A 24,670-nucleotide genomic window follows, 5' to 3' on the forward strand; every position below is an offset into this window, starting at 1 on the left:
GTAAGATAATTTTAGAGGTTATTTTTATTTCCTTGGGGAAACAAGAAAGAGATTAGCATGGCCTTGTGAAGTGGGTGTCATCATGCTCCATTCGCAGACATGGAGACTGGCCTTTAATGTCAGAGTACATGTTGACATGTTTCATCTGAGAATGTTTTCATCCAAGAATGATACAGAGAGCCATCAAAACCTCCCTCTCCCCTAAGTTTAGCTGAAATGAGGTGACCTAGATGTCATCTCATTGCGTTTAATAAGCAGGACTGAACCTGGAGCAAATTCAGATTGTCTTTGCACCTTAAAAACAAGTGTCTAAATCTAGAAATAGGATAGATATTGTCAAGTTAAATCAACCTTTGTGATAACAAAGTTAGCCATCTTCAGAGTCAGTGAGCATTCAGCTTCCCCGTGTCCTGGGACCCCCGCTCCCACCCCCTGCCCCAGACTCTTATGTGTTAACAACACCAGACTAACACAAAAAGCTTTATCTTATAATTACCTCAAAATTATAGACTTCTAGAATATGCACACTTTAGATAGTACAGATGAACATCTGTTCTGCTGATGTTTGTGTGTGAAATGAATGAGATGAAAGTCAGGAGGAATGATTAAGCCTGGGACAGGTTTTTTTAACAGGACTTTTAAAAGGCCATTGAATTCCAGATATTTTAATTTCAATTATTCTTTTTTTATTCGTCCATCTCATATGCTCCAGACACATACTAGACACTGATAATACAGAGCTGTAAGACATAGTATTCATTTATTAAATGTGTATGTATACTTTTCCTTGTTCCAAAGGCATATGAAATGGGTTATAATAAATGGCATTATTTCTCACCTCAGGAAGTGGGGAAGATCAAGGAGGACGTGGACAAAAAACACCATGATAGAGATATGCCAAAGGATTGCCTTGTGGCATGTGGAGGTTAGGTAGGGGGATTCCTAACACAGACTGGGGAGGGGGAGTAGGGTACCATAGAGAAATTCCTCGGAGGAACAAATTACACAAAACTCATCAACACTGTTCTCTGTACTGTACATTTTTTCCTGTTTGCCTTTTTTTCTGGCATTAGGAGGCCAATCACAATTTTAAGCAGAGCTCAGACACAGTTGCTCTTCTGTTTAGCCAACTTGCATGGCTGATCCTTTTCTTTGTCTTAAATTCAGGGCCTCACTTTGTCACGCAGGCAAGAGTACAGTAGCGTGATCGCAACTCACTGCAGCCTCAAACTCCTGAGTTCAAGTGATCCTCCTGCCTCAGCCTCCCTAGTAGCTGGGACTGCAAGCATGCGCCATCACACTTGGCTAATTTTTTTTGTAGAAACAGGATCTTGCTGTATTGCCCAGGCTGGTCTCAAACTCTACCTCAAGCAGTCCTCCCAAAGCATTAGGATTACAGGCATAAGCCGCCACACCTGTCTTGATCTTCAAAAGGAAGATTCTTAGGTTTGTCTTCGGTGACTTCAGGCCATTCCTTAAACTTATTTCAGAAACTTATTCTTATGTGTCTGGTGAGCTGTGCTGCACCCCCAAGAGTTCCACCGTGCAGCTGTGATTAAGTCCATCCGCACACCCACCAGGTTTGCAGATGCCCAGCCACGCTGTCAGCATGATGGATGGGCCTGCATTACAGTGGCTGCAGTGGGGGAAAGCAGGAAAGGAGCTCAGAGCGTTATCAGCTGTTCAGCCTACAAAGTCCGTGTTACAGTAATTGCCATTTTCTTTTGTGTTTCTGGTTGACATATGGAAAAGGGCAGACTATAAATTGCTCATGAAATTTTCCTAAGCTCTTCACTGCAGTGTGGTTATTCAGTACAGGGCTTGTGTGCTTTCTGGATCCATTAGTCCTCATTTCTAACTTGAGTGGATTTCTGTTTATTGCAACCAAAGGGCCTTGAGTAAACGAAATACTGAAAGCACAAGTTTATACATCTTTTTATCTGACCATCAATCAATGGTTCAATTCTCCAAGATAAACTTTAGTTTCTGAAATTCTGTTTCATTGAGTCTTATAGAAGTTTTCTATGCTTGCTGAATTAATAAAGTCACCGAGAGAATGAGTGAATAAAAGCAACTAGGGTGAATTACCCCTCCCAGTTCCTCTGCCTCTAATTTCATCAAGGGACTTTTGTTTCTCTTTGGAAACCGGCATTTCTCTTATTCATTTAACAAGTGAATACATAACTAGAGACTGCTATGTTCCAGGCATGGTTAATAGATGCTAGGAATGTAAAGATAAGGAGGACATGGACCTTGCCCTCCAGGAGTTCATGGTTTAGTGGGGGAGACTGACAAAGAAACCAGAGTGCTACTGCACATAAAACATGTACAGGAAATGCAGTTTAAGGGTAACATTGGGTGCCGTGGAAACACACAGGTGCAGTACCTGATCAGCCTTTGGAAGAGCTCTTGGAGGTGATCAGGCGATCAAGGAAGGCTCCCTGCAGGAGACAGCACCTGAAATGAGTTTGGAAGGATGAGTAGGAGTGAGCCAGAGGGAGAAACTGAAGGGCGTGTTCTATGTACATGGCCTCACATGAGCAAAACTAGGAGGCTATAAGAAAGTCTGGTTCTTTCATGCCAAAATATAAAGTAAGTTTTGTTCCCCAAAAATATCTCAGAATAAAGAGAGTTGCCTTATAGATTGTTAAAAATTTTTTTATATTACAGGCTACTCTCTGATTTACTTCATTTTGAATGACAAAGTATGAAGCCTGAAACTACCTCTGTCGCTGCTAGTTTGTATGCCTATGGAGGTCATCCCAAAAGGAAGCAAAGAAATTCAGTACGGATTTAGTTAAGTACTGGGGTGGGGGATGACTTCACAATCGCAAGTCTTGAATATCATTGCCAATAAACCTTCTAAAAATCACTCGAAAATGAAATAGAATTAGTGGTTACTTTGTGGAGATCATGAGTATACAGCCACAGGATGAACGGAAAAATAAAACTGTCCTTATTTTAAGCAAATGGATATTTGTGGCTTGAGATAAATTTTCCAGTAATAGCATCATATACAGATGAAAAAAATGTTTCCAGTTTCACGATAACAGAGTAAAGCTACTTTCACTTCCTTCTGCTCTTCCAAGTCCCTTACATAATAAAGAGAACAAGATATAGACATGCAAGCTTTGGTGACACTAGGAGACGTGTAGCCCTGAACTAGGATTTATGAAGACTGAACAGTGGTGCAGGAATGGTGAGAAAGTGGTAAGGTCAAATCTACGTTCCTGCAAGGATGAGCACCCAAAGAACCCCTGAAAAGCTCAGAAAAAGACGTTGGGGGCCACAGGAGGCAGAGGCGATTGGAGGTCAAGGACAGGGATTTGAGGAGAAAATCTGTCCATGGAGCACTTGAACCCCATTTTCCTACTCCCATTCCAGATTGATAGGGAACTAAGCCTCCTCTGCCACTGCATAAAACCAGAAGTTTATCCCCTGGAAAAACAAAACCAGAGGCCCACCAGGCTCTGAGATAGCAGGCGAGGGAGGGTAGGAACGAGGACCCTATGTGAAAACACGGGAGTACGTGAAAGTTTGTACGCTTCACGGTGACTACGAGCAGCCTGGCGCACCAGGTAAAGGTTAGAGGGATGCACCCCCAGAGCACGTGAGCCGCCCCAGAGAAAATCCTATAGATACTGTCATTTGAGAGTCCTGAATTTGGAGAAGCTCCTGATGTCCCCCACTATCTATTTTCCCTTTATCCTTTTTACTAATAGAACTCCCCCAAGTTTTGGCAAAGAACATGGATGGCTGGGTACAGTCTGCCTCTCCCAGATTCCCCTACATGGGCTGTGTCCACCAGCTAAATTCTTAACAGTGGTGTGAGCAGTTTCTGCTTCATTCTCTTAAAAGAAATGTTTGTCCTTGCCTTTCTCTCGCTCTTTTCAAGAGTAGGCTGTGGATGTGGTGCCTGTGAGGGAGCCTCAAACATAGATCAAGATCAAGGGCTTAGGAGATAGTGATCAACCAAAGATCAAGGCCTTAGGGGATGGTGGAACAACAAAATAGGAAGAATAGAAAGGGTGGTAGCATCTACTTGTCCTGTGCCACTCATCAATGTAAGGAATGTTAGAAGAGAGAGAAATGAACTCCTAACTTGTTTGAGTCACTGTACTTTGGAGCCTCTTTTTTGTAGCAATTTAATCTGTAAACAAATACACTATATTAAAAAACAAAACACCTGGCTTTTTGCTCAAATACGGCATTATAATTTTCTCCAAAATAGCATATTATCCAGTGTAAAATAGCATTGGATTTTTTAAATGGCTTTCTTTTTTTCTTTTTAATTTTTGTGGATACATAGTAGGTTTATATATTTATGGGGTACATAAGATGTTTCGACACGGGTGTGCAATGTGAAATAAGCATCATGGAGAATGGGCTACCCATGCCCTCAAGCATTTATCCTTTGAGTTACAAACAATCCAATTACACTCTTTAAGTTATTTAAGAACGTACAATTAATGTTATTGACTATAGTCACCGTATTGTACTTTCAAATAGTAGGTCTTATTCATTCTTTCTAATTATTTTTTGTACCAATTAACCATCCCCCTCTCCCTCAAAGCCCCTTACTACCCTTCCTGGCCTCTGGAACCGTGCTTCTAATCTCTGTGTCCGTGAGTTCAAAGATAGTATATATTTAAATTGATCCAAAAGTCTTCCAAAGACTTTTCTTTTTCTCTTTTGCTGGGAGACATGAGGATTGCCTTACTAGGAAAATGGGAGACTACCTGAGATTCAGGACCACCTTATATTGGTTTCTAGTCTAACCTTCTGGGAACTTGAGAAGATTCTGAAGGCAGAAGTGTAGAGTGTGAAACAGGGAGTAGCCCTGGCTCCCATCAAAATTTACATAATGGAGGTTCTCTAAAACCAGGACGGGGGTTCATATGCTGGCAATGATGTTATGGGCCTGATAATGATCCCCAGAATTTTGGTGTGAGCACCTGGGTGACTTATGCTACCATTTTGTGAAGTAATCATAAGGTGTTTCACGTTTAGGAAAGAACATGATGGGTTTAGTTTTAGACATACGGAGGTACCCACGGACATCCAAGTAGAGGTCCAGGCTACAGATCCAAAGCTTATATTGGCTTTTGATATAGATGTATTCTTTACTTTATTGCTAAAATTCAGCTAGTATATGTCAGGGTGGCTGTATCAGTTGGTAAAATTCTGAAACACTCTGTACTCATTGATAAATGGTCATTTCCTTCAGACTCCCAAGTGCCTCCCATTTCCCACACACTAGCTGTTCTAACCCTTCTTGGGATACCCCCATACCACCCTACAGTCCATGATGAAAGGGTTAATACCTGGGCCAGAAGTGGGCCTCCAGGACCCTGCCCAGCCCTGTGGCTGTCCTGTCTGCTCTGTTCGTTAAAGTCTTGAATATAACTCCTGCTCACAAATCATGAAGGTGGAACACATTTCCCACATAGCCATGTGCTTAGTCTGTTTCACAATCTTCCACAAGTCCCATCCTAAGCTGCCCTTCCAGTCTAATTGATATCTCTCCTAAGTGCCCTCTGCTGCAGGCAGCATTGATTACCCACTGTCCCTGACTCGCTGCATTTTCTCACCTTCATTTCTTTGTGCTCATTTCTCAAAATTTTCTCTGATTTCCAAATATTCTGTGTTTTATTCATGTTTCAAGGCCAACTTATTTTCCCTTCTACAAGAAAGCTGCCTTCATCTAGAAATGTTAATTCCGTCCTTGAAATAACCACCCCCTTCTCATGGAGTATATCACTTCCTATCTTATTTAATACATTAGGAATATATTACATTATCTTAGTATTTTCTATAAAGTCTTTCTCATAGTGGATAGGTAATAAATAATTGTTGAATGAATTCAAGTATGAATCTAAATCAGAGGACCGCTACCAGTTACCATTGGTCTATGGTTGCTAGCAATTTTATCACTTCTTTAGAATGTCTAATCTCAGAATCCCTAAAAATCTCCCTGGCTGTGATACCTATGCTATCTTTTGTCACATGCCAAAAAAACAAAACTAAACAACAATAACCAAAAGCAAACAAATGCAGAAATGTTTACTGCTTTTCTGAAATAAAGCCTTTGGTACTTTCAGTTGTGTTTTGGTCCTCTCTCTTTAGTGTAAAATGGTAAAAGTGATTTTCCATTTCCCGCACTGACTTTAATTAATCTTCCAGAAATGCTGGAGCAGAGCTTTTCTAAGGAGTGTTGCACTGTTTGTTCTACTGCAGCAAATCAAGCTCCTATTGTAACACTGGTGGCATAGGATGAGTCATTGCTTTGGCTGCGACAAACTGTTTTCTGAAGTCAGATACAAGAGCAGAATACCTAATGGTACCTTAGTACCTATATTCTGTCTCAAACACCCAGTCCCCTATTGTCCTTCATTGAAGTAAAGGAAAAATCGAACTTCCAATGTTTGGTTGAGGTAGCAAATAATTTGCACTCAAGGTCACTGGCATGTAAACAGATTTTATTCTCTTTGCAAACATTGAATTGCTTTTTCTCTCTCTTCTCTTACATAAGATTCAGGCAAAATGTAGACTATGTTATGTACCGTGCCTCGTCTGTTTTATAAAGAAGCAATGTCTGGCATGTGCCCTAGGTAGATACTGATGGGGAGGAGGATGGGCAGGAGGCATTGGCTACAGCCTGAAGGGTACCTAAGGCTGTGATTTCCAGCCCCAACCTACTGGCCTGTGCTCTCAGCTAGCTCTCATGATATGCAGTGCGGTTCTCAGCGAATCTTTGTCAGATGTGAGGGAAGAGACACTTCCTCGAGTTACCATTTTCCTATCCTCTGAAAGTAGAAAGTGCTGAATGGAACTAAAGCTTCTCATCTCTTCCCTCTCATCTCCCTCCTTTTTAATTGATATCTTCTAGTGAAAAGATTATATATCTTCACGTGGGGCCTTAGGTGGAAGGTGATTACAAGTGAGGTTACTTGCGGTGTCTGTAACTGCAGGGTCGGGAGGGATGCATGCACAGTCGCAGGGTGGGCAGTTGAGCTCCTTCACACAGGGGTTCTCAGAGCAACTGTCAGGGCAGAATCCTGGGTTGGATCCCCCATTGGCTGTTTTCTCCTTACTGGTATTAGAACTATGTCCAAAGCCAGTCTAACAGTACCTGCACTCACCTGACTCATACTGTAGGAGCTTTTTGTCATAACATACCAGGTGCCCTACTGAGCTTCTACATGGGGCATGCACACCCCCATGGCGTGGTGTCTCTGAGGGGGGATAATTTACCAGGTGGAAGAATCTCATGTTTGATCGGGAAACTGTAGGCTTCAGGCAGCCCAGAAGGTAGGTGTATGGAAGGTAAAGAAAAGGCCCTGTACTTGCCCTCTGAAATTGGGAAATGGGGGAAGAAACAGGCATCTGTTGTCACCCTAATGACATCAGAGTATGGCTTGCAGCTTCCTGCCTTCATGGCAGCAGTTTTCTAAGACAGTGAATCCCCCGACATCGTTATTATTAGTAGTACTTAGGTACTGGTATTAGTGCTAGTACTGGTATGGCTAGTACTAAGAATCAGTACTTGGGTACTGCTGTTAGTACTTAGATACTGAAAAAAGTTGGAGTACATTCATAGTTGGCCCTTTGTAAGTCATTCTCTCCTGCACTTTTATAAGCTTTGTTGAATGTGAGACAAAGAGTTGTGGTATTGCTAGGACAAGGGAGGTTGCAAATAACCCAAGCTTTGAGCTCTGTGATCATCTTCTGTCATGGGGTTGTGGGAGAAGCAAGGCTAAAACCCACTGTGGCATAAGACCCTTTTGCACACTACATCCTCTCCTTCTGCCATATAAGCTAAGAGTTGGGGCCCAGGTGTCGACTGTATCTTTTGAAGCTCTTGAGTCTGTCTTACTAGATCAGTCTTACATGGTGAAGCAGTATTCTTATGATAGTCTTTTCTTGCCCTGGCTTTATTTCTTCTGTTAGGAGTAATTGATAATATATTAGCTACTTTTCCAGATATGTGATTTGGCAGTGGTTGAGTGGCAGCTGATAGGAACTCAGGAATCTAAAGAAAAGTCCACTTTGGCTTTCAGAGTTATATAAAGGATCTCTGCCTTCCTCTCTTCCAGCAGTTGGCAGCCTTCCAATTAATAAATAGGAGAGAAAACTCACCTAGAGAATCCTGTTGTGAGCTGGGCATGGTGGCTCACACCTGTAATCCCAGCACTTTGGGAGATTGAGGCAGGTGGATCACCTGAGGTCAGGAGTTCAAGACCAGCCTGGCCAGCAGGGCAAAACCCCGTCTCTATGAAAAATACAAAAATTAGCCAGGTGTGTTGGTGTATGCCTATAATCCCAGCTACTCAGGAGGCTGAGGCAGGAGAAGCACATGAACCCAGGAGGGGGAGGTTGCAGTGAGCCAGGATTGCACCACTGCACTCTAGCCTGGGCAACAGAGTGAGACTCCATCTTACAGAAAAAAAAAAAAGAGAGAGAGAGAAAGAGAATCCTATTGTGAAGCCTGGGAGTGGACTTTGCATGGGATGCCTCATACTTTCAGTACTCCACAGTATTTTATCAAGATAAATAACATGGGAGAGTGAATTCTATGGGCTGAGGATTCTGTATGGTATACCCAAGGAAATGGATAAAACATCACAGCAGCACCAGAATGTGGAATGAATCTTTCCAGTGGTGGGGCTGTGGGGTCCCACTAGAGAATACTCAGCTTATCATTCCAGTACGGGCTCTTCTTACAAACTAGCAGCATTATCTGTTTCCCACTGAAGAATCAGGAGCATTGCAGAGAACAGCACAGTGCAATTTGTCTTCAGAGAGCTTCCTTCATTCAAGTGGTTAGAAAATATTTCTCAAAATACTTTGTCCTGAGTCAGAGCTGACATCTTACTATGGAAAAATGCGCATTTGTGGGAACTGGTGTTGCTCATACCTGGAAGACTCTGTGTTTTCAAGTTTTAGTAATTAATCTGCTCACTTTTGGTGAGCTAGAACTAAAACTTAGCCAGCTAAGTATTTATTAAGTGCCTACTTTGCTCCCATCATAATTAGGTAGGTCATAGGCATAGATTTTTAAAAATTAAGATGCCATCAAGGCTTAATGCATTATTTACAGGTAATAAATCTTACCAGAATACCAGGCACCTGCCTTGGCAGTTATCTTTCGGAGACTATGAAAGCCTCCATCTCCACAGAGACCCCTTGGAGTATTTTGGAGAAAGGGAGATGCCTCCCTGAGCCTATCTGTTTGCTCTTTACCCCAGAGACTTGCACCCACCTGCCGAGTTTTGTGCCATTATTAGGAAATAGTTTGGTTTCTAGCCATCTTAGAAAAAAGGAAAATTCCTTGTCTCATGGTTCTTTGAACTGTAATTTAAAATTGTATGTGTGCCCGTTCCTGCCTTTGTATCTGGTTTATTACAAACATGACTAGTTTATGTGTTTGTCTAGAATTGTAGGCAACTTGCGGGAGAGCTAACATTGTTTTCTCACTATCCAGAATACTGCCGTCTGCCAGTGAGATCTAATATGTCCTGGGATTTGGGTAAAACAAGATAAAGAAACCTTATTCCATCTTTGAAGTAAATCTGAATTGCCCTGTAAAATATCTAAAGCTCTTTAACTTTCCTTCTCATTATGTACTTCCTAATATTCCTTTTCCTCTTTATCTTTTTCTTTCTCACATTTTGATTCTCTACATCCCACTATTCTCCTTTCCCTTCTTTTCCTCTTCCTAATTTCTTTTCTCTTTTTCGATAATAAGTAAGAAATGCCGTATGTCAAAACATACCCATTCATTAATTTTAAAAAATTTCTTTTTTTCTCTTGTTCCATCATTGGTATCTAATAAAACATTTCTTAATACTAGCTAGCAATATAATAACTAATATTTTTGCTGGACATTCTGCTAGGTGCTTTATATGCCATATCTAATTTATTCCTTACAAGTCAATAAGCTGTGTATTATTATCACTCCTGTTTTACAAACAAGAGAGCAGAGACTTAACAGATTACGGAACTTGCCCAAAGTCTCGTAGCTAGTAAGGGAATTGAGACTCAGAACCAATGTCTACCTCCAGAGCTCAAATGCCTTGCAAAGAATGAGCTCTCAATCTAGTACTGTCCCCAAGACACACTTTTGAAATGCAGCAAAATGGTTAAGAGCATGGTACTTGGAATTAGACAGACTTGGTTTGAATCTCAGCACTGCCAGGGATTAACTGTGTAACAATGGGCAAATCATTTCACCTCTCTGAGCTTCCATTTTCTATCTGTAAAACGTGGGAAATAATACCTCACAGAGTGGTTGTGAGGTATTACATGTCAAACTTCAAGGCTGACACATGGCCAAAGTTTAATACAGTTTACTAATATTACTATCTATGGAAAAAATAGTATTTGTTCCCCTTGCAACCAGCTTCATTTAATTACAAGCATATTTCAAAATAACTGTCCTCAGTTTCCATTCGTGTCTTCATCCTACGCAGCTGCTGGCAGTTAGTAACAAGTTCTGGAATTTCCCACGTGATGTATGAAGGAGTGCAATATAGTGCTTCCATTTAATGGTTCCAGAATAGTCTTCTTCCATCTTTTACTTAATACCCTGGTGGCATATAAATACTTTGGATATTTGGTCTAGGAAGGGAAGCCCTGAAAAACTGATAGAGAGGAATGGAGTATGCCTTGACCGCCTGAGTCTTCTGGTCTCAGCGCCTGCCTGGTCAAGTGTGTAGACATCAGGCTGAGAGTCGAGAGGCCTGGTTTCTTCACTCATTTGGCATCTAACCTTGTTCGGTTAGCTTAACTTCTCTGGTCTCACGCAGAAATCAAATAGTAGCTTCACTGTCACTTCCAACTCCTTGAAACTGGTATTTGAAAGGCACTCAAAAAATATCAGGTGATGCGATTCAGCAGAGATGTGTCTGGTGTGTGCAGATTTTATTTCCTTTAGCCCAGGCCGGAATTTTATATTGAAAGTGAAGCATGTATGAAAAATAAAGCATAATACTTTCTTAAAGTTCTACCCCAAATTATGAGTATTTAGGTTATGCTCAAAAGCAAGTTCAGTGGCCACTAAGGCTCATGTTTAATAAAGCGTTCTGTTTTCCTTAATTGAGAAGTGGAAGATTTTGTGAAGCTCTGGTAGAGTTTTGCTACTTGAGAAGCAAAATGATCAAAGCCAAAGTTGAGATCTCAGCGGTATGAACATCAGCTCTGGCTTTGGCAATGTCAGAGAGCTTATTTAATTGCTCTGGCAGCTCTCAGCTTGTTTTTGCACGCAATGCTTTCGCTTCATTTAGGCAGAGTGACTGCCACATATGCAGTGGAGTGTAGATAAATAGTTGTTGACTCTTGCATCTAAATGCCTAACTTACTGGGAAATGTGGCCATTTTTCTTGATCAGTATTTCTCAAATATTTTTTACTTGATCCAGAGCAAGAAATATGTTTTATATCAGAACATATGTATGTATAAAGTTGTGTATACATGCGCATATAAACTGCAAACAGAATTATCAAGAAGTAGTACCAACATTATGTTGTGTTTTACTCTATTATCTTCTTTTCTATTATACCTAGTGTTATTAAGCAATTTTGGTCATGACCCACTAAATTGATTGCAAGGTTCACTAAGTGGGCTATCACCCACTATTTGAAGAACACCGGCCTTAAGATTCCTCTTAGTCCAAAAAACTACTTTACTTATCTGGGCTTTACATACCCTCAAGGAAAAACTTCACACACTCTTCCAGTCCACTCCCACTACACACACATACCACCATCACAACCATCTCTAACACCACCAAACTCTTTGAACACCTAGGTAGAGATAACTCCGTCAGCTGCTACCAGGGATTTTTTTTTCCCCTAATAGGCTCCAACTTCTTACAAAAGGCCAGAATCAGGAAAACTGTGAATTGTGAAAAGCAGCATACTCTCCTCCTAACTTTCTGTGGGTTCATTGGCATCAGGAACTCAAGAATTTCTGTGCTGTGCCAGTGCCAGCTCAAGGCTATAGTATTGACTGCAGGACTGCAGTAAATACTCATTGGCTAGCCATAGTCCCAGATCTGCACTGAGTAGGGTGGAAACAGGGATCTTGTGAAGGTAGCGTTGAATAGCACTGGTGATCCATAGATAGGCTGAGTTTAGCATGCAGGATATAAAGTTACAGGATTATTGGAGCAGGAGTCCAGGCAGAGTGCATATTCATCAATACAGACAACACCAAGAAAAGCAAACAGACAAACACAGGTTAGCACAGTCTGGATTTACTGGGGCAGAATTGGTCAGTGACTGAAGCTGTCTCTTTGTGTCATTGGCTCATAAGTCCAAGGCTGTCTGAGACGTGACTTTGCCCCTAAGAGTAGAACCTCAGGACTTAAAAGGAACCCTGAGTGGTTCGTGTAATTCCCTGATGTCTTAGAAGTGTGTCTGAAGGCAGGTTCACATGTTTTGTGCAGATTTGAGGTTCACATGTTAGTCACTCTTCTCAGAAAACCTCACTGGGCCTGACCCCAGGGTAGCAGTGGGATGACAGGGATTGGGGATTCGGATTATAGGACTGTGACCTACTCATTCTCCATGAGCATGTTCTTCCCTAGGAGTAGAGACCTGCATGCTGACATAAAGAGGAGACATGAAATGACTTGGCTCTCTTTTAGCAACTTACAGACCATACTCTGGCCTCTCCCAGGCCCTGAAGGTCATTTATCTTGCAAAATAAGCCACAGTAATAACACCACTAGCAAAATGTGGCTAACAAACCAGGAATGGAGAAAACATAATGCATGTAATTAATAGGTAATTGATAAAGTTAAAAGTTTTATGAGCCAGATATGTTCTAAACTTCCTTAGTTTTTTAAAGAACCAGTTCATAGAATTTATATCTAGGAGGGACCCTTGATAGTTCAGTCACCTCATTTTGCAGATGTGGGAACGGAGGTCCTAAGAAGCTAGAAAATGGCAGAGGCGGCCAAGCCCAGATCTTTAAGACTCCAGGGCTTGTTTCCCCACGCCTCACGGTCTCTTTAGGTAAAAAGGATTTCTCCTCATTGCTAAGAAATAGTACACAAAAATGTCATCGTTTGAGCCACTGTTCATGGACTCAGCGATGTTAAAAGCAAAAAACAAAACAACAAAGCAAAACCAAAAAACACAGCAATAGTTGCCCAAAGGGGCTGCATTTAGGTCATAGAAATTTGAACCATAATGTGTGTGCTTCAGATTTCATGAGATTTCCTGATGCCAGCTGTGGGGCTCCTGTGGCTGTCTTTGAGGACTTTGGACAGTGAAGGGTTGCATAGCTAACACGTGCATTCCTAAGTCACCTGTCACCATAGAGCCCAGATTATATCACAAAAGCAGTTTCCAACCATAAAAGGACAAAGGACAGCTCTGGATTTTTTTCCTTTACTCCTACTTCACATGAGTCAGTGGTCACTATTCAAAGAGGCAACACATCCAAGATATGGGTGGAAACTTCAATCATTGACCCGCTGAATCTCAGAAATGGAAGGTCATCTGTTCCACCAGTATCTGGTGCATGAGTTAATTGAAAGATTCTGCAGAACATGTAGCAATTGTATCTCTTTTGTCTCCCCAGAATAGGACCATGCCAGCGGGAATCTATTACTGGTCTGAGCTATTGTCTAAGATTTAGTCTGGGAAAGAGGAGTGTGGTCAGAGGACAGTGATTGTCACAGGGCTGTTTCATCTACATGTAGTGCTCTCCAATGAGAGCAGAATAAGAAGCCAAAAGACATAAACTGTGTCAGTGCAACAGAGTAAGTCTAGGATCAAGGAACAATAGCCAGACAGGACTATCCCACCCAGTCTAGAATCCTGAGACAGACTATAGAATTTCATTAAAAATCCTTTAAAGCAGAGTTTTGTGGGGTTTTTGTGTGTGTGTGTGTTCTCAGGTATCATATCAGTGTAGCACTATTCACAGATCGGTACAGAGGACAAGGCGACTTCTTCGTATTTTCCTCAACCATCTGAACACTAAGGTGTTCATTCTGCTACCTCTTGGGTTTGTACTTCATGGATCTCATCTATTCAATAAGCAATCAAGCACTTTGCAATGGGTCCAGGGAAGGTTAGTGGCACTTTGACCCTGGCCCACTTCCCACTGGCACCATCTAGAACCCCTGCTAAACTTGTTAAGAGCTGATACTCACATAGTAGAACTAGTGACTTCTGCCCTACATCTCTAAGAGCTTTTACATACTACAGCATGGTTTGAGAATTTGACTTTAAACTCACCTTTTATCCAGCAGGAACTATTACTGAACCTGCCCCTAGCTTTAAAAAAAAAAAAAAAGATCAGCTGGCCGCGGTGGCTCACGCCTGTAATCCCGGCACTTTGGGAGGCTGAGGTGGGCAGATCGTGAGGTCAGGATTTTGAGACCAGCCTGGCCAACATGGTGAAACCGCATCTCTGCTAAAAATACAAAAAAAAAATAATAATAACTAGGAGTAGTGGCAGGCACCTATAGTCCCAGCTACTCGGGAGACTGAGGCAGGCGAACCACTTGAACCCAGGAGGCGGAAGTTGCAGTGAGCCGAGATTGTGCCACTGCACTCCAGCCTAAGTGACAGAGCAAGACTCCATCTCAAAAAAAAAAAAAAAAAAAAAAAAAACCTAAAAATTGGCCAATCAAACCATTTTGAAATCTATAACTAAACAGTTATTTAATTAACCTGTATTGAGTCTCTGTATTATCAATAATTGCTACAATTTTTCTCATGATTTCTAGCTGTCTAACTGATTAGCCTATTTGCAGTTAAACCAGTGATAGCCACAAAAGTTACTAAATGTCCTCTCCTCAACAATCCTCAATAAACACTCTTTTCTTCAGGGCTCATTTCTGGTTTATCAGCACCATTCTGCTCTCAATTTAATGAAGGCACTAATGCAAAGACACAGAAACCTTGAAATTTTTAACAGTTCATGGTTGAAAGAGTACCAAATGGAGACACTGACTCTTTAAAAAAAAAAAAAATCAGTTAGCTTGTTTTTAAAAGAAATCAGTGACACTGCAGTAACATCACAGAGGCCACAAACTTGCAAACATGATGCCTGGACCTGCTGAGAAGAAAGTAGCAATTACATATTGGCAAGACCTGTACTGGCCAAAAGATGAGAAATAAATCCCACTAAATTTTACGGGCCATCCATGTCAGTGAAATTTCTAGGGGTCTAGGGCTGTGAGGCATGTTGAGATGTCCCTTCTAAGGTGAAAGATAAGTTGTTGCATCTGACCTCTCCTTTTAACCAGAAAAAAAGCATCATGTCTGGTGGCTTTTCTTTGGATTTTGGAGGCAATGTATTTCTCATTTGCGTGTGTTACTTTGGCCCATTTACCTTGTAACCAAAAAGCTGCTCATTTTGATTAGGGCCCAGGATGAGAGAATGTTCCACAACAGGTCCAGACTGCTGTTCAAGTTGCTCTGCCATTTGGGCCATATGACCCAGCAAATCCAATGTTGCTTGAAGAGTCCTGGCTGATAGGGATACTGTTTGGAGTACTTGGCTGGCCCCTATAGGTGATTCATAGCTCACACACTTAGAATTTTGGAGCAAAACTCTGCCATCCTCTGTAGATAACTACTGGTATGGTTTGGCTATGTCCCTACCCAAATCTCATCTTGAATTGTAGCACCCACAATTCCGACATGTTGTGGGAAGGACCCATTGGAAGATAATTGAGTCACAGGGGCGGGTCTTTCTTGTGCTGTTCTTGTGATAGTAAATAAGTCTCAAGAGATCAGATGGTTTTATAAAAGGGAGTTTCCCTGCACAAGCTCTCTTCTCGTCTGCCACCGTGTGAGATGTGCCTTTCACCTTCTGCCATGATTGTGAGGCCTCCCCAGCCCCATGGAACTGTAGTCCATTAAACCTCTTTCTTTTGTAAATTGCCCAGTCTTGTGTATGTCTTTATCAGCAACATGAAAACAAACTAATACAACTACTCTCCTTTTAAGAAACAACTTTGGCCTAGTTATGAATATTAATAGAAACTGAATGCTTAACCATGGGCCACCAAGTTTCCATGAAGCCTGAGCTGCCTACTGTGAACTGGGCATTGTCTGACCCACTACACCATGAAGTTAGGAATGCACAGCAGTACTCCATCATCAAATGGAAGTGGTGTATACATGAGATCTGGCTTGAGCAGGCCCTGAGGGCACATTTAAGCTGAATAGGAAGTGGCCCAAATGCCCATGGTCCTCATTCTTGCTACATTACCTTCTTTCTCTCAGCCCATATCTGTGGAATGTAAACCAAAAATAAAATTCTAAGTCCCCCAACAGATTGAATGGACCCCTTCTTGGCCAAGGGCATTCCAAAGTAAACCTGAAAAACTAGTTCAGGTCATTATGGGAAGGGAAGGGGGGTCAGTCATACCTCATTATACCTTTCTCCCTTTGGAATTCAGGCACAATTGACCAGCGTTAACATTAAAACAGAGATCTTAACACTGATGGAACAGATTCTTTGAGGCAATAAGATACATTACAAAATAACAGGTAGCAGGCTCTGAAAGAAATGGAAGTATTTTACCCTGCAGTATATTTTGATGTTCTTTTTTTATTTCTGAGATGGAGTCTCACTCTGTCACCCAGTATGGAGTGCAGTGGTGTGATCTCAGCTCACTGCAACCTCCACCTCTTGGGTTCAAGCAATTTTCATGTTTCAGCCTCCCAAGTAGCTGGGATTACAGGTGCCCACCACTGTGCCTGGCTAATTTTTGTATTTTTAGTAGAAATGAGGTTTCACCATACTGGCCAGGCTGGTCTCAAATTCCTGACCTCAGGTGATCCACCTGCCTTGGCCTCCTAAAGTGCTAGGATTACAGGCGTGAGCCACCGTGCCCAGCCTTGATGTATTTTTTAATGGCCCTGCGGGCTAGGTGCAGTGGCTAACACCCGTAGTCAGCACTTTGTGAGGCTGAGGCAGGAGGACTGCTTACACCCAAGAGTTTGAAACCAGCCTGGGCAGCATAATGAGACCTTGTCTCTACAAAAAAAAAAAAAAAAATTAGCTGGGCTTGGTGGCACACACCTGTAGTCCCAGCTACTCCAGAGGCTGAGGTGAGAGGATTGCTTGAGCTCAGGAGGTCAAGGCTGCAGTAAGCTGTGATTGTGCTACCACATTCATGAAGTGTAAAGCCCTGCAAAACTGTCTCTTGTGGGGGAAACATAGTAGATCTTCCACGTCTTTTTCTGATTCAGGAGAGAGTAACTAAGAGTCTGGTACCTTTTTAAGTCTGATAAGAAACATTGGCCGGCCGTGGTGGCTTACGCCTGTAATCCCACCACTTTGGGAGGCCAAGGCAGGCGGATCACAAGGTCAAGAGATCGAGACCATCCTGGCCAACATGGTGAAACCCCGTCTCTACTTAAAATACAAAAATTAGCCAGGCATGGTGGCACACGCCTGTAGTCCCAGCTACTTGGGAGGCTGAGGCACGAGAATTGCTTGAACCCAGGAGGTGGAGGTTCCAGTGAGCCTAGATCACACCACTGCACTCTTCCAGCCTGGCGACAGAGTGAGACTCCATCTCAGAAAAAAAAAGAAAAAAAAAGAAAAGAAACATTTACCATCTAGTCTATGAGGAGGCTTCATCTGCATAAAAAGAAATTTGGCCTCTACAACTCCTTATCTTAACCCAGACATTCCTTTCTATTGATTCCAAGACTTTAGATAATAACTCTTTCAACCAATTGCCAGTCAGAAAATCTTTGAATCCACCTATGACCTGAAGGCACCTCCCCACTTTGAGTTGTCTGCCTTTCCAGACCAAACCAATGTGCACTTTTAATGTATTGACTGATGTCTGCTTGTAACTTCTAAAACGTATAAAATCAAGCTGTAACCCAACCAGCTTGGCCACACGTTCTCAGCACCTCCTGAGGCTTTGTCATGAGCCTGTTCTTAACCTTGGCAAAATAAACTTCTAAATTGATTGAGACTTGTCTCAGATACTTTTTGGTTTGCAGGCCTTGTGGGGAGTTCCCTATGTCTAGTTGACTGAGGGAGAGAAAACTCAGGCCTGTTTAAAGTTGGTTCTGCCCAATAATGCAGGCACCACCCAAAAGCGATAATGCCGTAGCCCCATTCTGGGACAGCCCTGAAGGACAGTGGTGAAGGGAAATCCGCCAGTGGGCAGAGCTTTGAGCAGTGCATCTGATTGTTCATTTTGCTTGGAAGGAAAAATGACCAGAGGTACAAGTCTATACCAATTCATAGACTGGGTAGTCAGAGATTTGGAAGGAATACAATTAGAAAATTGTGACAGAAAGGTCTTTGGGAAGAGGTATGTGGATAGATCTCTCTGAATGGGCAAAGAATTTTAAGATATTTGTGTCCCACATAATGTTCACCAAAATATTACCCAACCATAGTTGCTCTAAGTCTGAATCCAGTATATGGCACACTTTCTCTCATAGTCAGGATTCATGGGTCTGCAACTAAAATGCAGATTCAGTCACTCACACTCTTGTTCAATTAACAAGAGCGAGCCTGGTATAAAGAAAGTGACTTTATTCCAAAGCTTAGCCTAGGGGAAGAGGTACAAGCTCCTGCCTTTAAGGGTACTGCTTCACTTTTGGGGCAAAAAGCAGGGGCTTTTAAAGGGGGACTTGGCATGAATGGCATGCAGGGGAGGGAGCAAGCAGATGTGGGGTCTGCATGACTCACTTCATGTACCGGATGGTCAAGCTGGCACCATTGTGGGCAGAGCTAGGTTGTAAGGGGGCTGTTGCCTTGAGATCCTCTCTAGGTGGGAGAGAATTCCGTTGAGGGCACACTTCAGGTTGTAAATTGACTGTTGTCTCTTGAGGCCATCTCCTGGTGGGAGAGTTGCAATTCTGGAGCTTCTAAGTAAGTGCATAGATAAGCTTGCCCTGTAGGGAGTGCCTGGTGAGGGGAGGGTAAAGGTTATAACTCATTTCTAAAGCACTAAGTAGGAGGTGGGGAACCGGGGAAAGGAGGAAAAAGAAAAGTTATTTAAAAACATAACTCATTCTCTTTCTCTTAGAAAAATGGAGTACTTGGTTACAGATCCAGGAATCAAGGGGTAGAAACACGAGTGGCTCCCTTTACTATCACACCAGTGATCCACTACGAAAATTGTTGTTTTCCATCCTTAGAGACTTAGTTCCAAAGCGAGGGACAGTGATTCCATTGAACTGGAAGCTGAGACAGTCATCCGACCCCTGTGGCTCCTGCCTTTCAGTCAACAGGCAAAGCAGAGGGTTGATGGATGGGCTGGGGTGATTGGTCCTGATTACTAAGGGTAAGCTGCTGCTGTACAATGGAGGTGAGGTAGAGCATGTCTAGAATACAGGAGATCCCTTAGGGCCTTTTAGCACTCCCAAGTCCTGTGATGAAAGGCAATGGAAAACCATAACAATCAGAACCCAGTTGAGGATGACTAATGGCCCAGACTCCTCAGAGATGCAGGTTTCAGTCTTCCCATCAAGCAAAGAATCACAAGCAACTGAGGTTTTTGCAGAGGGATAGGGAATATAGAATGGTTAGCAGAGGAAGATAGCTATAAGGATCTGCCATGACCACATGACTGGTTGCAGAAGCAAGGACTCTGATAGTTATGAGTGTTTCTTCCTTATTTTGTTATGAATGTGTTTGCATATATATTAATCAAACATTTTTGTTTTCTTCCTTCTGTTATCCACTTGTCATCTAACATAAGATATCATAATGATAGTTAACTTTCTCTCTCAGTATTTAAGTTGCAGAATATCAGAGGAGAAGTGTGAACGCCACCCAAGGACTTTGCGTCCTCTTCTGGGGGAATGGGTTAGTGTGATTTCAGATGTAGGTGGGATACTTGTATCTTGTTAGTGAAAGGATGACTTTCTTATTGACTTTATTAAAAACTTGGAGATTAAGTATCGTTTAAGGACATGTGTATGGGTGCCAAGTTGACAAAGGGTGGAGTGTGATGATCTTTTCAATGTGTCAACTTGGCTAGGATATAGTCCCCAGTTATTTAATGAAACTGTAATGTTGTTTAATTGAGCTCTTGTGAACGTATTTTATAGGCGTAATGAAAGTCCACAGTCAGTTGACTTTAAGGGAGATTACTTGAGATAATCTGGGTGGGCCTGAGTCAATACATTGAAAGGTTAAAGCAGCGCAGAGGCTTTCCTGAGAGAATACATTCCGCCTTTGGACAGCAGCTTCAGTCCATGGCTGTGAATTCAGCCTATTCTTCCTGATAATTTTGCCCTATGGATTTCAGACTTGCTTAGCCAGGCCTTTGTATGAGCCAACTCCTTGCAATATATCATCTGTCTGTCTTTCTGTCCGTCCATCCATCCATCCATCCATCCATCCATCCCTCTCTCTCTCCCTCTCTACCTCCTGCTGGTTCTGTTTCTCTGAAACCCCTCAGATGTCCTTGAAAGTTTTGTTTTGTCCATCAGTGTAGCCAGCAGGGCCCAGCACTGATCGTACAGGTGTTGGGTGTTCAATACTATGTGTAGAACTGACATAATTTTAATGTGTTCAGCCTTTGTGTAGGAGTATCCTTTGCTGAGGTAGTATGCTACCACACTGATTCTGCAAGGCGAGGTAGCAGGCAGCTCCCCTGCCAGTATTTTCCACCCGAAGTCAGTCACTGATTCACGGCACGCTCTGAAACTCAAGCGGTGGTGGAAACCAGCAGTGGAAGGAAACACAACCCACACATCTTCTAGCACGTGGGAGAAATGTGGCCAAACACTGAGGCTTCACATTAAAAATATCTCCGCCTCTGTTACTGCTTCTTTTTTTTTATTTATTTTTTTGAGACGGAGTCACTCTCTGTCACCCAGGCTGGAGTGCAATGGTGCAATCTCAGCAACCTCTGCCTCCCAGGTTCAAGTGACTCTCCTGCCTCAGCCTCCTGAGTAGCTTGGATTACAGGTGCCCACCACCACGCCCAGCTAATTTTTGTATTTTTATAGAAATGGGGTTTTACCATGTTGGCCAGGCTGGTCTCAAACTCCTGACCTCAAGTGATCTGCCCACGTCACCCTCCCAAAGTGCTCGGATTACAGGCGTGAGCTACCACACCTGGCCCTCTGTTACTGTTTCTAAATATTATTTTATTTCTCCTGTGAATTGTGAAACATGTAAAAGGAGGTTCTAACAGACCATGGAAAAAAACTAGAAAAATTAAAAATTGATATAGTTTTGAGAGATGGGGGAGGAGAGGATGAGAAACAGCCAAAGAGTTGTTATTTTTATTGATAAATCCTTGCCTAGACCTAGGTAAGTACAAACCTATTTCAGGAGATTCTATTTGGGCGCATATAGTCAGCTCTGCTATAAAGCCATATATGCATTGCTAAAAATCCACATACTTTGCAAAACCATGAAATGAAAACCAGAGGGCTTATGGGGAAATGGGGAATGTAGCATTATACCCAAAAGAGTCACCGTACTAAAAAGAGTCACATACTAAAAAGGATAGGAACCTAATGAAAAATGTAGCTCAGTTTTGTACATATCAGATGGTTAAGAAATACGTCAATACAATAAATATGACACTTTGCCTTGAAAAAGTCCTGAAATTTGCCTGTGGACTTGGATGTTAGAAGGGTTGCAGCTTGTGCGATATTGTGAGGTGATGGAAGGAGAGTCATTTGAAATTGGACAGAAACCTGTAATACTGCGTGTTAATGGGCATAGGCATATTTCATAATCACTGGATACCTCAGCGATCTGAAGTATCCAGAAGATATTTGGGGTTATGTATGTATGTGTTTTGTCTTATTTCTACACACTTCAGTTCAGCTGGGGGCAGTGTTCTACATTCTGCTAGTGTAAGCTTGTCCAACCTGTGGCCTAGAGGCCGCATGCAGCCCAGAATGGCTTTGAATGCAGCCAGCCCCATACAAATTCATAAACTTTCTTAAAACATTATGAGATTTTTTGGTGATTTTTTTTATAGCTTATCAGCTATCGTTAGTGTTAGTGTATTTTATGTGTGGCCCAAGACAGTTCTTCTTCCAGTGTGGCCCAGGGAAACCAAAAGATTGGACACTCCTGACCTACTGTTTCTCACAGGGTGAGATAACATATACCAATCATGTTGAAACTCATTTGCACTTTCAGAACAAGGGTGATTGCAGGACTGACTGTAGAGCATTAAGAGATCACTGTCCTTTATCTGTCCTTTCAAAATCCCAAAAGTTCTTTGTAAGTTTAGCACAAATTCATTTGTTAGCAAAGCTTAATGTGAATACTGATGTTTCCCTAAAATATTGCACTTCGATTATGAAAGTGCTGTCACAGACCCCATGAGGGTCTGAATATACCTGTATAGAGTTGGAAAAATTCTGATTTCCAAAACACATCTGGCCCTAAGGGAAGAGGGAATGGTAGGTCTATGTTGTTGAGCATCTGGTTTGTGTCAGGCATCACGATGGGTGTTGCAGATGCAGAGACACACAAGGCACAGTCCCTGGGAGACCCAGGGAACTTGAAGTCTAGGAGGGGCTACCACGCTCTTTGTGCTGTTGTAGTAGATGTCTGTGCTATGCACAAGCAGAGAACAGAAGAAGGAGTCATTCTTCCTAGCCAAAGTGTTCAAGGCAGGCTTTCTAGAGAATGTGACACCTGGATTGTGTTTGCAGGGAGTGGTTAGGAGTTCTCTAGGCAAAGGAGAAAGTCATTCCAGGTAGAAGAAAATGTGTAAAGGTGCAAAGGTACAGTTACAAAACGGCAGATCCAAGGTGATCTCTTAAACGTCACACAGCTATAACATGGTGTATTAGTTTGTGAGGGCTGCCATAACAAAGTACCACAGACTAGGCGGCTTAAACAACACAAATTTATATATTTGTAGTTCTGGGAGTAAAAGTTCAAGATTAAGGTGTTGGCAGCAATGATTCCTTCTGAGGCTGCTTTCTTTGGTTTGTAGATGGCCATCTTATCCTATGTCTTCATATTGCCTTCCCTCAGTGTGTGTCTGTGTCCTAATCTCCTCCTCTTATGAGAGCACCTGTCATATTGGATTAGAGCCCACCCTACCTAGCTTATTTAACCTAATTACCTTTTAAAGACCCTATCTCCAAATATTTGCATTTGGAGGTGCTGGGAGTTAGGACTTTAAAATATGAAATTTGGAGGGAATATTTAAAAATATTTTTTAAAGATGAATTCACACATGGGCTGGCACAAGAGAAGCATGAGCAAAGCACACAGAAGCTGGAGGAAGGTGTGATGAATTATCACTGGAGTTAGGGACTTGGGAAAACTTTAAGGACATATTCTTATGGAATATTCTTTAAGGACTCATTCTTGAAGAATGAGTGGAATTTCATCACGTTGAGTTGTGCCCGATCTCTCTCTCTGTATTAGTCTGTTCTCACACTGCTATAAAGACATACCTGAGACTGGGTAATTTATGGAGAAAAGAGGTTTAATTGACTCACAGTTTTGCAGGACGTACAGAAGGTGTGGCTGGGGAGGCCCCAGGAAACTTACAATCATGGCAGAAGGCAAAGGGGAAGCAGGCACATCTTCACATGGTGGCAGGAGAGAGAGAGCGAAGGGGAAAATGCTACACACTTTTAAACAACCAGATCTTATGAGAACTCACTCACTATCACAAGAACAGCAAGGGAGAAATCTGCCCTCACGATTCAGTCATCTCCCACCAGGCCCCACCGCCAACACTCGGGATCACAATTCAACATGAGATTTGAATGGGGACAGAGCTAAATCATATCATTCCCCTACTACAAAACCCCATTACAGTAGTCCCCCTGAATAAAGTCTACCTTATAATCCTTAAAAAACAAAGAGAGAGAATTTCATCACATTGAGAAGGAAGCAAATCCAAGTTTTAGGCCTGTGTTAGATGCCTAACCACATATACCACATATGCCATAGCCTATGTACCTAAATGTGCAGGACCTGGTATTCCCTGAAAGGGGCTGGTCTGCATATTCTCTGCCTCTGACCCCTGACTTGTGCAAGCCACAGTCTCTGCTGCCCCTGGGCCTCTCACCATCTGTTCAGGGACCTCCTACGCCTTCTAAAAGAGTAATGATCTGTCTCTTCATTTTCTGAATCAGCACAGCAGCAAATATCTACTGGGGGAACCAGCCCCCAATATTTCAACGTAGGTTCTTTACTATTTTCCCTAAGTGTTGGCCAGTCTGAGAAATAAAGGGAAAGAGTACAAAAGAGAGAAATTTTAAAGCTGGGTGTCTGGGGGAGACATCAGATGTTGGCAGGTTCCATGATGCCCTCTGAGCCGTAAAACCAGCAAGTTTTTTATTAGCAATTTTCAAAGGGGAGGGAGTGTATGAATAGGGTGTAGGTCACAGAGATCACATGCTTCAAGGGCAACAAAAGATCACAAGGCAGAAGGTCAGGGCAAGATCACAGGGTCAGGGTGAAACTAGAATTACTAATGAAGTTCCATGTCCTGCTGTGCACACATTGTCATTGATAAACATCTTAACAGGGTTCAAGAGCAGAGAACCAGTCTGACTAGAATTCACCAGGCTGGAGTTTCCCAATCCTAGCAAGCCTGGGGGCGCTGCAGGAGGCCAGGGTGTGTTTCATCCCTTATCTTCAACTGCATAAGGCAGACACTCCCAGAACGGCCATTTTAGAGGCCCCCCCCGGGAACGCATTCTTTTCCAAGGGCTGT

At 42.4% G+C, this 24,670-nt stretch overlaps 1 protein-coding gene across 3 annotated transcripts in view; it reads left to right on the forward strand.

Moving 5' to 3' along the window:
• CRACD (capping protein inhibiting regulator of actin dynamics) overlaps positions 1 to 24,670 on the forward strand; it is a 297,196-nt gene that overhangs the window by 198,777 nt on the left and 73,749 nt on the right. Inside the window, exon 1 of one of the 3 annotated variants that reach the window (XM_058434429.1) lies at positions 7,088 to 7,311. The exons of the other annotated variants lie outside the window; for them this stretch is intronic. The gene's annotated coding sequence lies outside the window, so the exon portion shown is untranslated. Of the gene's footprint in view, positions 1 to 7,087; positions 7,312 to 24,670 lie in introns of those variants that run through there. 3 annotated transcript variants of the gene reach the window in all.

This window comes from Hylobates moloch, unplaced genomic scaffold (genome assembly GCF_009828535.3).
Source record: "Hylobates moloch isolate HMO894 unplaced genomic scaffold, HMol_V3 SCAFFOLD_2, whole genome shotgun sequence".
Classification (NCBI taxonomy): domain Eukaryota; kingdom Metazoa; phylum Chordata; class Mammalia; order Primates; family Hylobatidae; genus Hylobates; species Hylobates moloch.